At 35.8% G+C, this 14,536-nt stretch overlaps 1 pseudogene; it reads left to right on the forward strand.

Annotated features, from left to right (window-relative positions):
* Positions 1 to 12,570, forward strand: part of LOC134269845 (nuclear pore complex protein Nup205-like) — a 35,681-nt pseudogene extending 23,111 nt beyond the window's left edge.
* Positions 12,571 to 14,536: the final 1,966 nt, after the last annotated feature.

A 14,536-nucleotide genomic window follows, 5' to 3' on the forward strand; every position in this document is an offset into this window, starting at 1 on the left:
GATGTCAAAGCCTGAATTACAACAAAACTCCACAGATTTTGCTCTTACTTTGCGGCATACATGGATCAACGTAAAATTGTATGTAATTTATAGAATACAGTCATGCTCTTCAAGTGAGATATTATATGAAATAAAAACATAAACTACTATTGTGACCGTGTCATATTGATGAATGATGAACACAGTGTATTGGGGTATGGATTCTTTATTGCCAGGATCTTGTTCCACATATAAACATCAATAAAGTGAAAATATCGGCCCTGAAAGAAATAAAATACAATAAGTAAATGACATCAAACAATATATTCAGTTTAATGCAGTCCTCATACATCGACACAGATTTAAATAAAAATAGATTTAACAGATTATAAATGTTCCAAATTCATGAATGTGTAAAAAGGGAAATAACTCTTACAATTTACAGAATTACCAAAATCCTGTTTAGATAGAAATTTTAAGTTTGAATAATTTATCAAAGTTTATCAAAAATGTAAAAAACAAGTAATAATTCCTATAGCTTACCAATTTATGGAATTAGGCTGACTGCTACAAGAAGCTGGTAACAAGTTGTTCAAATATTACATGTATACTGAACTGAATGTGGTCTGTATTTACTAATACTCGAATTGAAATCTTGTAAAACACAAAATAATGTATAATGTTGAATAATTATGTAAGGGTCGAGACAGACTCGTCTCACAGCCGGTATCGTTGGCTGTCCCTGCGAGAAGGAAGTGCCCCAGCACATCACATTGAACAATAGAAAACTTACCGCCAAAACCTTTGGCCAATAAAACTACGTAACACGTAATGTCAAAGGTTGAAAAGGTCAGCCAGTCAGAATTAGTAACATGCAAAGTGAAAAGTGCAATGATGATAATGAAAACTATAAACAATTTGAGATAAATAAATATTCTTTATTAATTATTTATTTACTAAAAACCACTATGACAAAGGCTGATAACGATGTTTCCTATTTCTGACAGAGGCAGGAGGTGATGGGGTTGGAAAGAGGATTTTGGCCGACGCCCACTCTGAGTATGAGCGCTGAGGCAGAAAAATGTGGCTACCATTCTGTCGTACGACGACAACTTTATGGACATGGTGTGTCGTGATGCATTTGATGGACACGATGTAGGACGGGTAAGGAGTGAATCTTCATATCCTTGTGTATGTTTAGTTCCACTGGTTTCATTTTGAACAGGTTCCAGCAGTGCATGACCTATATGAATATTGTCTGTTGTAGATGCTGGCTCTTTCAGTACTAGACACCATTCTGTCTATGGACAAGTTCCAGCAGTGGATGACCTTTCTGTCCTCTAAAGGTTACCTCCAACACCTGGTGGACAGCCTTCTCCATGACGACCAGCCGCTACAGACCCTTGTGTCCCCCACCCCCAACTCAGAGTGCTGTACATCTGCCTGTCTAAACTTGTAGGTCTTCCATTATTACCTTATTCTGCCCTAATTAACATTTGTCATCATGCATCTAACAACACATTTATCTGTAACACATTCAAAAATTATGATTTAGCAATAGTCCATTGATATATTGATCATGTTGATATTAAATTTAAGGGCTCTGACATATAAATACAAAGTCACTGTGTGTCACAGAGTTTACATGTAAATAGATAAATACAATGACTGTGTTACAGAGTTTGTTGACGTGGGTGGCAGAATCTGCTGTGGAGGCCCACACCTTGTTACAGTGTGGAGTCATGCAGAGACTGGCTGGATGTGTCATCTTTGACCTTCGACCTGACTTTGACAGGTGGGTGTGTCAGCTATAGGGTCTTCTGAACAGGTCGAGGAAACTATTTTCTGTGACGTCGGAATAAATTTACATGTTAAGTGAGGTACCAACGTGACTGACAAATCGACCAATCAGCTCAATGAGTTGCATTATGGTCTACTACAAAAATACTACACATGACGTGTTTCTAAAAGGCCCAATTTTTAAAATCGCTCTCGGAAAAACGTGATGCATTTTTCCAAGCATTTTACACACTTAATACAATATGAACATCATTATCTACTAATTTCATGCTCACATTTATATACAAATGATTTACAATGATAAAAATTAGGGTTTTCTCCACTCCATTGTACAAGTCCGTTTGTTGACAGCTTTCCCCGTGCTGTGATTTCAGTGAAAAGTCAATTTCACGTGACTATTCCTTGGTCCAAAAACAATCAACTCTGAGGTGTGCTCATGTATTGTCAATGTTTCCAACGTATACAACTTTGAAATATATGCTACTCACGTTCTATGATCAATGTGCATGAGGGTTTATATAACAGGTAAATAATAATAAAAAGAACAACTTAAGAATTTTTTTTTGATTTATACAATGCAACTTTTAATTTCTAGTAACAAAAAACTGAGCAACAACTAAATACCCAGTAAATTTAAACAGTAACATGTCAAATTAACGAATATCGAGTTAAAGAACTTGAGTCTTATTTACTTGTGATGACTTTCTGAGCGGTATTTCAAAGTACTATTTAACAAGGAAAACTTACTTCGTTTGTTAATGTGAGCATGGGGAATCTTAATACTTGATATCGCGATTACTTAACTTAGCTTAACTCTTTCGCGATAGAGGTAGGAAACGTCTGTTTGGTGGGGGCAAATGTTCTATTGAATTCAATGCAAGATCGATCATTGTAGAATTTATAAGGACAGATAAGTAAAAAATCCTAGTGGAACACCTTTCTAAAAAAATTGCTGAACTAGCCTAATAAATTTTTGAGAGGAGCCAATCCTAAATTGTTACATTTTTAACTATTTTTTTAACTAAGCGGACTCTTCTCGTTAAATTTTCATTGAAAATCGTCACATTTTAAAGCAGATAAAATATTCTAAACTTTCCTTATTTGACAATCTACTATTTGGAGTTCTATATCTGGCAAAACATTGTGCTTTCGGCATTAAATGTCAAATTATTCGATTGTCACCTACTGTAAACAATGTCATGTGCCCCAGAAATTTAGAACTTTCTCGACTCCCCCGCAAAAGAGCGGTAGTAAGTTAGATAACTGAGAGGAACTCATTGGTATTCGCGATATTACGTATTAGTACCTAATCTTCGTATTTTTCATAACACATTTCAAAAAAATTATTAGCTGACTTTCCTGCAGTCGTTTGAAATCGCGTCCTAAATTTCCCTGACCCACGTGTTTGTAGTAAAAATAAACATGTAGTAGACCATAATGCTTTTCGGCTCATTCACTGGATTGGACCATTGTTTGCTGTGAGCACCTCTGTGCGCAATGACAACAATATAATCGCAACAATATCCATATAAGGTAGTTTCCTTGACCTGCTGAATGTCTACGGAAATCAAACATGTCAAAGTACTATGAAAATGTACAAAATTATTAATAGCAGTTTTAGGATATACAGTTTGGAAGTTTATATATATACTGAATGAGGATTAAAAGTTATGTAAGCATTGCCTGAGCAAAATTGCAGTCATGTTGATTGTTGACCTTGTTATGATTTTTACAGAGATAAAGCCGGTGTAGATACAGAGGAGGACTTCCTGCCCAGCCCCATGGCCCGCTATCGATTGTCAGCTTCTCTTTGCCGCCCTCAAATTCTGTCTGGCCATGTTAACTTCACTGGGCATAGAAGACTGTGGCAATCAGGTGAATATCTTCTCCAGCTTTAGATCTTGGTTAAGGACATATGCAACATACCTTTATACCTACTGATGGATTTCAAAGATATTCCAAATTTAAACTTATAATATAATTACATGTTCATAGACAAAAAATCAGCATGCCTTACCAGAGGTTTTGAAAAGATATTGAATTTTGAAAATTTTTGCATAATTCAAAAAAAAATGTACAAAAATTATAAAACACAAATTCCAGATTTTAATTCATCAAAAATTGTTTTAGAAGAGGTGTACAAATCCATATATAGACTTTAAAACTATTGCACACAGATCCTTCCTTTAGTGGAACTCTTCAACTCCAGGGAAGAACCCCAAAAAGTTCAAGCTACGTTGCGTATGACCTTAATGCAGAGTCCCTGGAACTGATAACAGCTTTTAGATGCTTTCTAGAAAGTCTTTATATCATGTAGAATTTATCATCAAATTTTGATTAGTGGGTGTCTATATTCTTGTGAACATATATCATATTTAAGTCAGACATAGATACAAATCAATGGACCGATACTCTTAGAAAATTATTATCTTGGGAATGTAAAATTTGTGAGTAAGGGATGACCCATTTATAAAAATTTCGGACAACAAACCACAGAAATTTTACCGTATTAACCATTCCATGCTGTTATAGGTGATGAAGTTTATCTAACGGAGAAGTTTTCCATGGAATTCTACGGGACAGGCAGCCCAGGAGTTTAAGTCTCCCTGCTCTACGTGAACTAGCCCTAACTACAGCGGTACTGACACGACCTAACTCCAGGGGTAACTAAATACTAGTACTGTTATCTTATTTTTAACATTTACATGTACTGGTAGTGTTGTGTTCAACAAAACTCATCAATAAAAGTTAAATAATATTATTATTTAAAATCTGACACCATATGCCCCTCAATAAATGTTTAAACTAACTATTTTTGTGGTTCAATTAAAATCACCAATTTGTACATTGTATCTTCATTTGTAATGTTCTACAAAACAGGCATTCCAGATGCGGAATTTGATGACCTTGACCCAGCTGGAATAGAGTTGAAAGGTCAAAATGTCAGGATTGAGAGACAGATGTTGGCTTTGATGCCAAAGTACTGTATATTCAAGAGAGTCAACAGACAACTCAAGTTACTGGAGTCTGACGAGTCGACTTGCGGGAAGGACTTAAGTTCAGAACTTGTGGTGGTATTTTTAGAAGTGTCCTCCAATGTGACCTCCTATTGTCGAGCTGTCATCTCAACCTCAGGTAAAACAACAAACTTAAGGACATATCTTGTCAGATGATCATTTAAGTGTTGATAAACCTGTCAGAACTACAAAAAAGTTTTGAAGTTGTAAATCTTTCAATTTAAATTTATGTAATTTAAATTATGTTGTTACCTTTATAAAGTGTCAGAAGCAGATAATACCTTTATAAACATTGTTTAGTGCTGGGCATTAATAATGATGATGGCAAACTTTATAAAATATTATAGACAAATAATAACTTTGTAAAGAGGTAGAGCCACTTTAGGCCTAATTTGGCCCTGAGAATTTCTGAAAATTCAAAACTGCTCAGTTTAGGTTACAAATGCAGTATTTATCACTTGGACTGTTGGTGACCATGTATCTATTAATTGTGACGTAATTTCACATCTAGTCAATGCATTATGACGTCATAAAATGCGTCATTTTCCTCATATCCTGTAAATTCCTTTGAAAATGACCTAAAGTTGAAGCATTTTTTCAATATTTCATATAGAGCACAACCTCTGATCCAAAATATGCCAATACATAATGAAAGGCCTATTTCTGAAGATCCAAAAACATGTTTTATTTTTTGGATCGTGGGCTGTGCTCATATTTTAATTCTTTGCTGAAGGTAGTCAAATAAGCATATTTTCTGCAAATTTCAAGAACATTGCAATTTCTCAAAGCCTGTTTTCAAATATTTAGATTCTCAAAACGAAATTTCATTACAGAACATGAAAGCACCAAGTGTCTACTTTATTTTGATATATGAAAATGGAAAGAGGGTGATAGTTAATTAATTGATATAAGTACAGGGCCATTTTATGCATAAGATGGCTCTTGCTCTTTACATATTAATCATTGTGTCAGGAGATAAATCATATCCAAAATAAATACTTTAAAACGAGAAAATTTGGCGCATACGTATCTTAGCCCAAATACAAGTAGGAATGCATTGGTGCAAATAAATTTTAGCACTTGCACTTGCCATTAAATCAGGGACCTGTAAATATATATATAAATGTGATATTTTTTATCCACCCCCAATTTGTCTTTTTGGTTAGTCAATCACGGAAACACAATATCACTCTCATAATTAGGTAAACATTCGTCAACTTTTCTTTAGTGTTGCAATCACATGGACGTGGCACAATGTTAAATTTTATTTTAAATAAAAGAAGTAGAGTATTTACGCATTTTATTCATATTATAACAATGAAGTTACTTTGATAAACGGTTATCTTCTTCTTCTTTTTGTTCGCCGAATCACACTTGAGTCCCAGTCTCCTCTACAAATCTGGTGGTCTTCTGTAGGGCTTCCACTGGTCCATAAAGCTTCTCTTGTAGCGTTGTTGGTGTTGGCCATGTGTTGTTTCTCAGTGCCTGGTGTATTCTGCAGTGTTGTAGGAGGTGTTCTGTATTCTGCTCAGCTTCTCCACATGGACACATGGGTGATGGTATGACTTTCATGACTCTATGCAGATGTTGGTTGAGTCTATTTTGTCCTGTCCTAAGTCTGAAGATGGTCGTCTGCTCAGGTCTAGCCAGTTGGTGATAGCTGTCTTGTTGTTGAGGGGTTCTGTGTAGAGATGTGATGATGGTTTTCATCTCTGAGAAGCCTACTTGGTTTTCATATTGCTGTTGTTTGGCTCCTTCCTTTGCTAGCTGATCAGCGTTTTCGTTTCCCTTGATTCCGCAGTGAGATGGTATCCATTGTAATGCTGTTTGAAGGCTTTTGATGTTGTGTAGATCTTGTTCAAGTTCAGGGAGTTTACCGTTGTTAATGGCTTGCAATACAGATAGGGCATCTGTCAGGAATACTACAGTTATTGTTTTGTTGGCCTTGTCTCTGATGGAGCGTACTGCATGGGTGATGGCTTCTTCTTCGGCTTTGTAGTTGGAACAACGAAGGCCTGTTGGTATTGCCTCTGACTGTTTTTCTCCGTTAGGGTATTCGATGTAGATACCCGCTCCTCCTTCTGTTGTTGCATTTTTGGCTGATCCGTCTGTATAAACTCTTATCCAAGATGTTGAGGGATACTGTTCTTCTATCATACTGATTGTAAACGTTTTTTTGACCAAATCTGATTGTTCGTTTTTAGCAGTGATTTGTGGGACTGAGGTGTGTATGGTGACATTTCCAGTTTTCTCTGCACAGGGGCTAGCTGTAAGTATAACCATAAATGGTAATCATAATCAAGTATTGTCTGCAAGCTCAATCGCCATGCTTGATTGCATTGTTTACTTTAGAGCGATAGATGATTGACACGGGGAGAAGCCAAACTTTGAAGGTGCTATAGTAAGTATCGGGTAACAACTAACAATAATTTTATTAAATTAAAATTTGGCAGAAATTTCTTGATCGATCCGACCATGTACAGTGCTTGTGTATATATAAAATCTATCGGCCCTTAGATATTATGTAATCGCACCTCCATTTACATGTACTTATGTGAAAGTTTGAACATTAACCTACAAAAAAAATTTAGACATCCGTTATCGCACAAAAAAATTTAATGTCAAGGGGCTCTTGCGCCAAAGGCACTAACATTATTGGTGCGCCAAATATTCTTGTTTTACAGTAACATATAATGGAATTATCCTTATTCTTTCTCAGAAGCCTTTACCATATTGTAAATGTTAAGTTATATCAGCATCAGGAAAACATATTGTAACTTTTTGTATAATATGTCAGATTTTTTTTCAATTTATAGGACCAACATCTCAGTTTTCTCGAGTTCTGTTCCAACCGAGTCTGGATGAAGCCCTTGCTAGAGCTTTAGAAATTAGTACTGATGGTAAGTTATTTATAGCACTAGAGGTCAGAGGTCAATACCTGTTATATTGAATAATTTCCTTCACTCTAATTGGCTGAGATCCAAGAATGTTAGAAAAATAATATGCCATATTGACCTGCACGTCACCTTTCAGGTCAATATAAGAAATTATTGTAGGTCAATATAATAAATCATGTGACCCTCCAGGTCAATATCATAAATCAGTGCAGGTCAATATAATGAATTATTGACATCTTCTATTTTTAGCTCACCTGAGCTGAAAGCTCAAGTGAGCTTTTCTGATCACATTTTGTCCGGCGTCCGTCTGTCTGTCTGTCCGTCCGTCTGTCTGTCCGTCTGTCTGTCTGTAAACTTTTCACATTTTCGACTTCTTCTCAAGAACCGCTGGGCCAATTTCAACCAAACTTGCCACAAAGTATCCTTGGGTAAAGGGGATTCAAGTTTGTTCAAATGAAGGGCCACGCCCTCATTCAAGGGGAGATAATTGGGAATTAATGAAAATTTGGTGGCATATTTTCTTCTTCTTCTCAAGAACCACTGTGCCAGGAAAGATGAAACTTATGGGGAACTTATGGGGAAACATCCTCAGGTAGTGTAGATTCAAGTTTGTTCAAATCATGACCCCCGGGGGTAGGGCGGGGCCAAAATAGCCGACCAAAGTTTTACATAGAAATATGTAGGAAAATTCTTTAAAAATCTTCTTCTCAAGAATGACAAAGCCATAATTCATCATATTTATATGGAAGCATGCTCAGGTAGTGTAGATTCAAATTTGTTCAAATCATGACCCACGGGGGTAGGGCGGGGCCAAAATGGCCGACCAAAGTTTTACATAGAAATATATAGGAAAATTCTTTAAAAATCTTCTTCTCAAGAATGACAAAGCCATAATTCATCATATTTATATGGAAGCATGCTCAGGTAGTGTAGATTCAAGTTTGTTCAAATCATGACCCCCGGGGGTAGTGCGGGGCCAAAATGGCCGACCAAAGTTTTACATAGAAATATGTAGGAAAATTCTTTAAAAATCTTCTTCTCAAGAATGACAAAGCCATAATTCATCATATTTATATGGAAGCATGCTCAGGTAGTGTAGATTCAAGTTTTTTCAAATCATGACCCCCGGGGGTAGGGCGGGGCCAAAATGGCCGACCAAAGTTTTACATAGAAATATATAGGAAAATTCTTTAAAAATCTTCTTCTCAAGAATGACAAAGCCATAATTCATCATATCTATATGGAAGCATGCTCAGGTAGTGTAGATTCAAGTGTGTTCAAATCCTGACCCCCAGGGGTAGGGCTGGGCCAAAATGGCCGACAAAAGTTTTTAAAGATATATATATAGGAAAATTATTTAAAGATCATTTTTTAAAAAAGTAGCAAATCCATGATTGGTCATGGGACTACTTTTGGATTTAAACTTTACAATAAAAAGCCATTTTCTACTTTTTCCTACCCTTAGTGCTCAGGTGAGCGATGTGGCCCATGGGCCTCTTGTTTCTGTTACAATGTACGTGTTCTTGTTGAAATTTCTTGTTAAAACTTTCAATTAAAGCATAGAAACAGTCTTGTAGGAGTTTGCTATCATTTAATCATGTGATAAGATACACTGTCATGTAGATATTGCTATTTTTTGCGGTTAATACGATGATTTAGACACCTGAGGAGAATATTCACTGAGCCAAAATATTGTACTTCGAAGGTGGCTAAATCATCATATTGACCTAAAAAACAGCAATAATTGTATATTATTATATAAAAGGGTAGAGGTCTTTATTTTTAAACATTTCTTGTTTTAAATGTACTTGTAACATATCTTGTTGCAGACACTTCATTCCTGAGAAGCAGTACATGTACAGTCCAGGCCCTGAGCCTAGGGGTGGTGGTGTACCAACTCTGTCAGTGTGCTAACCACTTCATGTCTGTGTACGAGAGTCACAAACAACACCTCCGTAAGCTACAGAGTCTGGCTGATCTTAGTACAGACGACCTCAAACAGGTACAGAGATAATAATAAAATCAAAGCATAACATACGACAAGAGATGAAATGGGAGAAGGTTGTTATTTTTAGTCATTTAGGTTATATGTGTTTTATGTATATTTATATTTATATATGATGTTATTTAATCTGTGTTTTAGTTTTCTGGAGTTGAAGAGAAGCTCGCATCTCATCAGAGACTCGCTAAAACGAGCCTCACCAAAATCGTGCACTACAAAGAAGAACAACTGCAGTACTTTGCTTGTATCCTTAATGAATGAAGAGTGATACTATAAAATAGGAATAATAGTTTTTTGTTTGAAGTTGAAGCAATTTTTAGGTCACCTGAGTAAACTAGTGTGACCTATTGCTATCCGTTTTCATCGTGCGTTGTGTGTTAACAATTGAACATTTCCAGCCTCTTCTCTGCAACCACTGAACCAATTTCAACCAAATTTGGCACAAAGCGTCTATGGGTGAAGGGGAACAAAAATTATAAATTTCATGGTCCCTGTCCCCCTGGGGCCTGAGGGGTGGGGCCAAAACCACTAAAATTAGTGCAATCTTTAAAAATCTTCTTCTCTACTCCTGGACGTCAAGCAGTCAAACTGTTTGCATGATTGTTATCAGCATTGAGTCCTCTATCAGAATTGTGAATTTCATGGCCTTGGGGTCAGGGGTTTTAATGCTAAAGGGCAGGGCTAAAACGAGTATATAGTGAAAATGCATTATTTCTTTGAAAATCTTCTTCTCTGATCCTGGGTATTAAATAAACTAAACAAGTACATAGTTATGATGAGCAAGAGTGCCTCTACCAAAATTGTGAATTTTATGGCCCCAGGATCAGGTGTTCTGGTGTTGGGGCAGGGCTCTATTGATTACATAGTGAAAATACATTAAATCTTAAAAAATCTTCTTCTCTGCTCCTTGGTATTAAATAAAGTAACTAAGTGCATACTGATAGTAATATGATGAGCAAGAGTGCCTCTACCAAAATTGTGAATTTTATGGCCCTTAAGGGGAGACAGGACACATGTCACATGACTAAAAAGACATATCACGTCATAATCGGTGATGGTATACATGTTAAACGTTGTAAAAATCAACAGTTCTTGTGTATTTTTTTATCCTTAATTCTAAAATTGTTTTTTAAACATTTAATTTTAGAAATTATTATTAATAAAATTTTTAAAGATCTTGCCACTATTTAGATATTGTGAAGTTGCCAAATCCACACATCTGTTTCTCTTTACCCTGCAGTCTGACGTCAGTGACGTCATAGACGTAGTGTTTGAATTCTCAGTGCAGCGAGATCAGGTATACACACCAGTCATGATCAGTTTTATTTCATAATAAACAGGTCACAGTCAATGTATCATGATAAATTTCAGAAGCAGATTTTTTAAAATTAATATTTTTTCGTGTTTAGTAGCAAAGATTCTCTCTATTTAGATAATTTTGAATGTTTATATTTTCCTGTGACGTCACAATTGATTTCCCGCACTCGGAAAATACAAACATGAAGCGTTTTTATCATGCTTACGTCTAATTCAAATATGTCCTGTGCGATATTGAGGTAAGCTTCACCCTGTGATATTTATGCAGTAAATAATTACGATGAAGGACTGACATTCAATCGTAAATTTAGAAATATTTATTGACAGAATTTTTTCCAAATGAGGTTTTTGTCGTTTAAGCTGCCTTGAAAAATGCAGAAATTATCCCACCCAAATACTATATTAAATTAAAATAATTGCTTTCAGATAATTTTAACACTATGAATATTATGAAATATTTGAGTCTATAGAGTTATCTATCATATTTTTCGTTTGTGCGTAAAAATTCGCATTATGGACTCCTTTATGGGCCTGTAAACATGAAGTATCTAAACTCCATACAAACTCTAAACAGGGCGGTATTTGTGGGGCGATATCTTTTAAATGAGTCAAGAAATCCCATGACAGGACCGTTTTAAAATGTTAAGTACATATTAAATTAGTAATATAAAAAATACGAAAAAAATTCATTGACAGGAATTTTTTCAGCTAAAGGTCCTGTTCCTCCTTAAGGATCAGGGTTCTGGTGTTAGGGCAGGGCTCTATTGATTACATAGTGAAAATACATTAAATCTTTGAATTTTTTTTCTATGTCCCTTGGTATTAAGCAGATGAACTACCTATATAGTTATGATGAGCAAGGGCCCTAATCTTCCAGAATTGTTAATTTCAAAGCCCCAGGGTGAGGGGTACCATAGAGGGGGGGCTGTACTTATAGACTGAAAATGAATGAATTGTTTGAAATCTGCTCCTTGGTATTAATCAAATAGTTTTGAAAAGCAAGGGTGCCTTTTCAAAAATTGTGCAATGTGTGGACCTAAGGTCAGGGGTTCATGTGTGATAGGGGCACCACTGATTATTGCTGAATATTACTGATTAGTTGATATGCATTTTTTGTTCTGCTGTCCTGTCTATGGGTATTAAGTAACCAGACTAAGCAGTTGCTAAGTGTATAATTATGATGATCAATGTGCCTCTTTCAAAATTGTGAATGCCATATAGCATCTGGCTTAAAACATGAATCAAATTCAACCACTGAAAAGTTGTTGCATGATGCTCAGGTGACCTATAAGGCCCATGGGCCTCTTGTTTTTAAAATGTTGGCAAGTTCTGCACATTTTCAAACATGAGGATAGGTAGAAGCATTGAAAACCTAGAACAAACATAAATCACAGTAATCTCCCTTGACTGTGCTGCAGACATCTTGGAGAACTGTCTGTTTATGTTGTGGCGCCACCTGGAGTATTATCTCATTCACTGCGTTCCTGTCAATCAGCAGACATCCTCATACCCAAGTCAGACTCACAGACACACTCAACTCAGGAGGCTTCAAGGTTAGACAGGCTCTTCGTTTCTCCTGCAGACGAGTTTATACCTTTTCATCTTTTTTTGTCGCAGTGAAATAAGTATTGTATGCAGGGAAAATTTTACATTCAATTTTATTTTTCTTCACAAGTGTGAGAAGTTTTGGTGAATTTAAAATAAGGCTAAATTGTTTGAAAAAATACCGGTAAGTGGGCAAAAATAAACCCGAATGAAAATAATGTTGCATAAAATAATTTTTTTTTTTATCTCAGTGTGTAATGTACTTCTGATATTTGATAAGTTAATCTTTAAATGTTTACAGATTTGACTGGGATTTGCGAATCTGATGCAGACTCTCTATCAGACATAGACAGACAGCTTATGATGGGGGTGACCAGTGATACTGAAACAGACAGCAAACTCTGCCATACATGACTCACTCCTCAAAAGGATACAAAAGATTGACCAGGTAGTGAAAGATTTAGTTCAAATTCATGTTACCCCTTCCTAATTTCCACCTTAGAAGTGGTTGATCTCTCCTTCCATGGTCCAAATTTAACCCTCCCCACAGACATAATTAAAAAGTGTTTCCTCCATCCCTTTCCTCCAGCTTGCTTTAAAATTGGTTCAATGTTTTGTGAGATAAAATGATTAATGGAAATTCGCTTATCGTATGGAACACTGAAATAAGCATATTTATTATGTTCCCCAAACGAAGTTGGGGAACATATTGTTTTTACTCTGTTTCTTATTATTATGTCGCCCCGAACGAAGTCGGGGACGACATATTGATATTGTACGCATGTTTTTTTTATCCAGGCTGTTTCTCGGAGATGGCTGGGACAATCTTCCTGAAACTTTCCTCAAAGGACGATCACTGGTTGTAGTTGTGCAGTGAGGTTGTTCAGTTCCAATATGTCTACCGTTGCCATGGAAACCTGTAAAAAGCGACAAATTTTGTCCGAGAGTGTACTCTCTGGTCCCTTAAACGTTCGTCATGAAACTTTTCTTATTTTAATGATTAGTATCTGTAGTTATGCAACTCGCATTTAAAATTTTCAAATAATCGATTATTGTCATGGAAACCAGGTGAAAGTTAAAATTCTTTAATTTCGATTTTCTCAATAACTACGCAGGCAATCGTTTTGAAACTTTCAGTGTTTATTCCTTGCAATGTGTCAAAGTGATTTCTACTTTTAAAAAAATTGTAATGAGTCGCTCACTGTTGCCATAGAAACGAAACAGAAAAAAAGATTCAGATGTACACAGGTGTTCTCCAAGGTCTAGGTCAAAGGGTCAAAGTTCTTGGTGTCCAATAAAAGTTCTTTTCACAAGGATTACATATTTGAAATACGAAAGCCCTAGCCCTTACCGTTCAAACGTAAGGTACTATGTTCAAGACACCCCCCCCCCCCCTTTTTTTTTGAAGCGCACTGCCAGGTAGAATACACAGATATAACATATACAATTTACAGGTAACGTTTTAAAAGTTTCATTCATAAAATTCAGTTCTCCTGATGTGATTTGATAGTTTTCCAACAGCCATTCTTCTTCTGTCTTGTCTCTAGATTTTATAATTATTTTGTTTTTTCTATATAAAAAATAACGATTGTCAACTTCATTTATTAGCATTTCGCGTTTTTTGGTTTATCTATTACTTGTATATTATTAATTTCATTAAATGGTGCAAGAATAAATTAGAAAATTGGTACGTTATATTCATAGTTTTTATTCTTTCATAAATCTTTGGATCCGCTCCTATACAGGTGCGCTAAGCCTTGATCACTACTGTAAACAAAACATTCATCTCGCCGAAAATGTTCATGATTCCGCTAAACTGAGAAATTTTACACATGATTTAACATTTCATAAGAAACATCAGACCTGTACAATACAGAAATGCTCGAATTGAAGGGGAAAATTCAGGAGTTATTGATGGAAAAAATTCAGGAGTTATTATGTCGCCCCGAACGAAGTCGGGGACGACATATTGATATTGT

Source organism: Saccostrea cucullata, unplaced genomic scaffold, assembly GCF_032062105.1.
Source record: "Saccostrea cucullata isolate Sc308-1 unplaced genomic scaffold, CSIRO_AGI_Scuc_v1 ctg3768, whole genome shotgun sequence".
In the NCBI taxonomy this organism is placed as follows: Eukaryota; Metazoa; Mollusca; class Bivalvia; order Ostreida; family Ostreidae; genus Saccostrea; species Saccostrea cuccullata.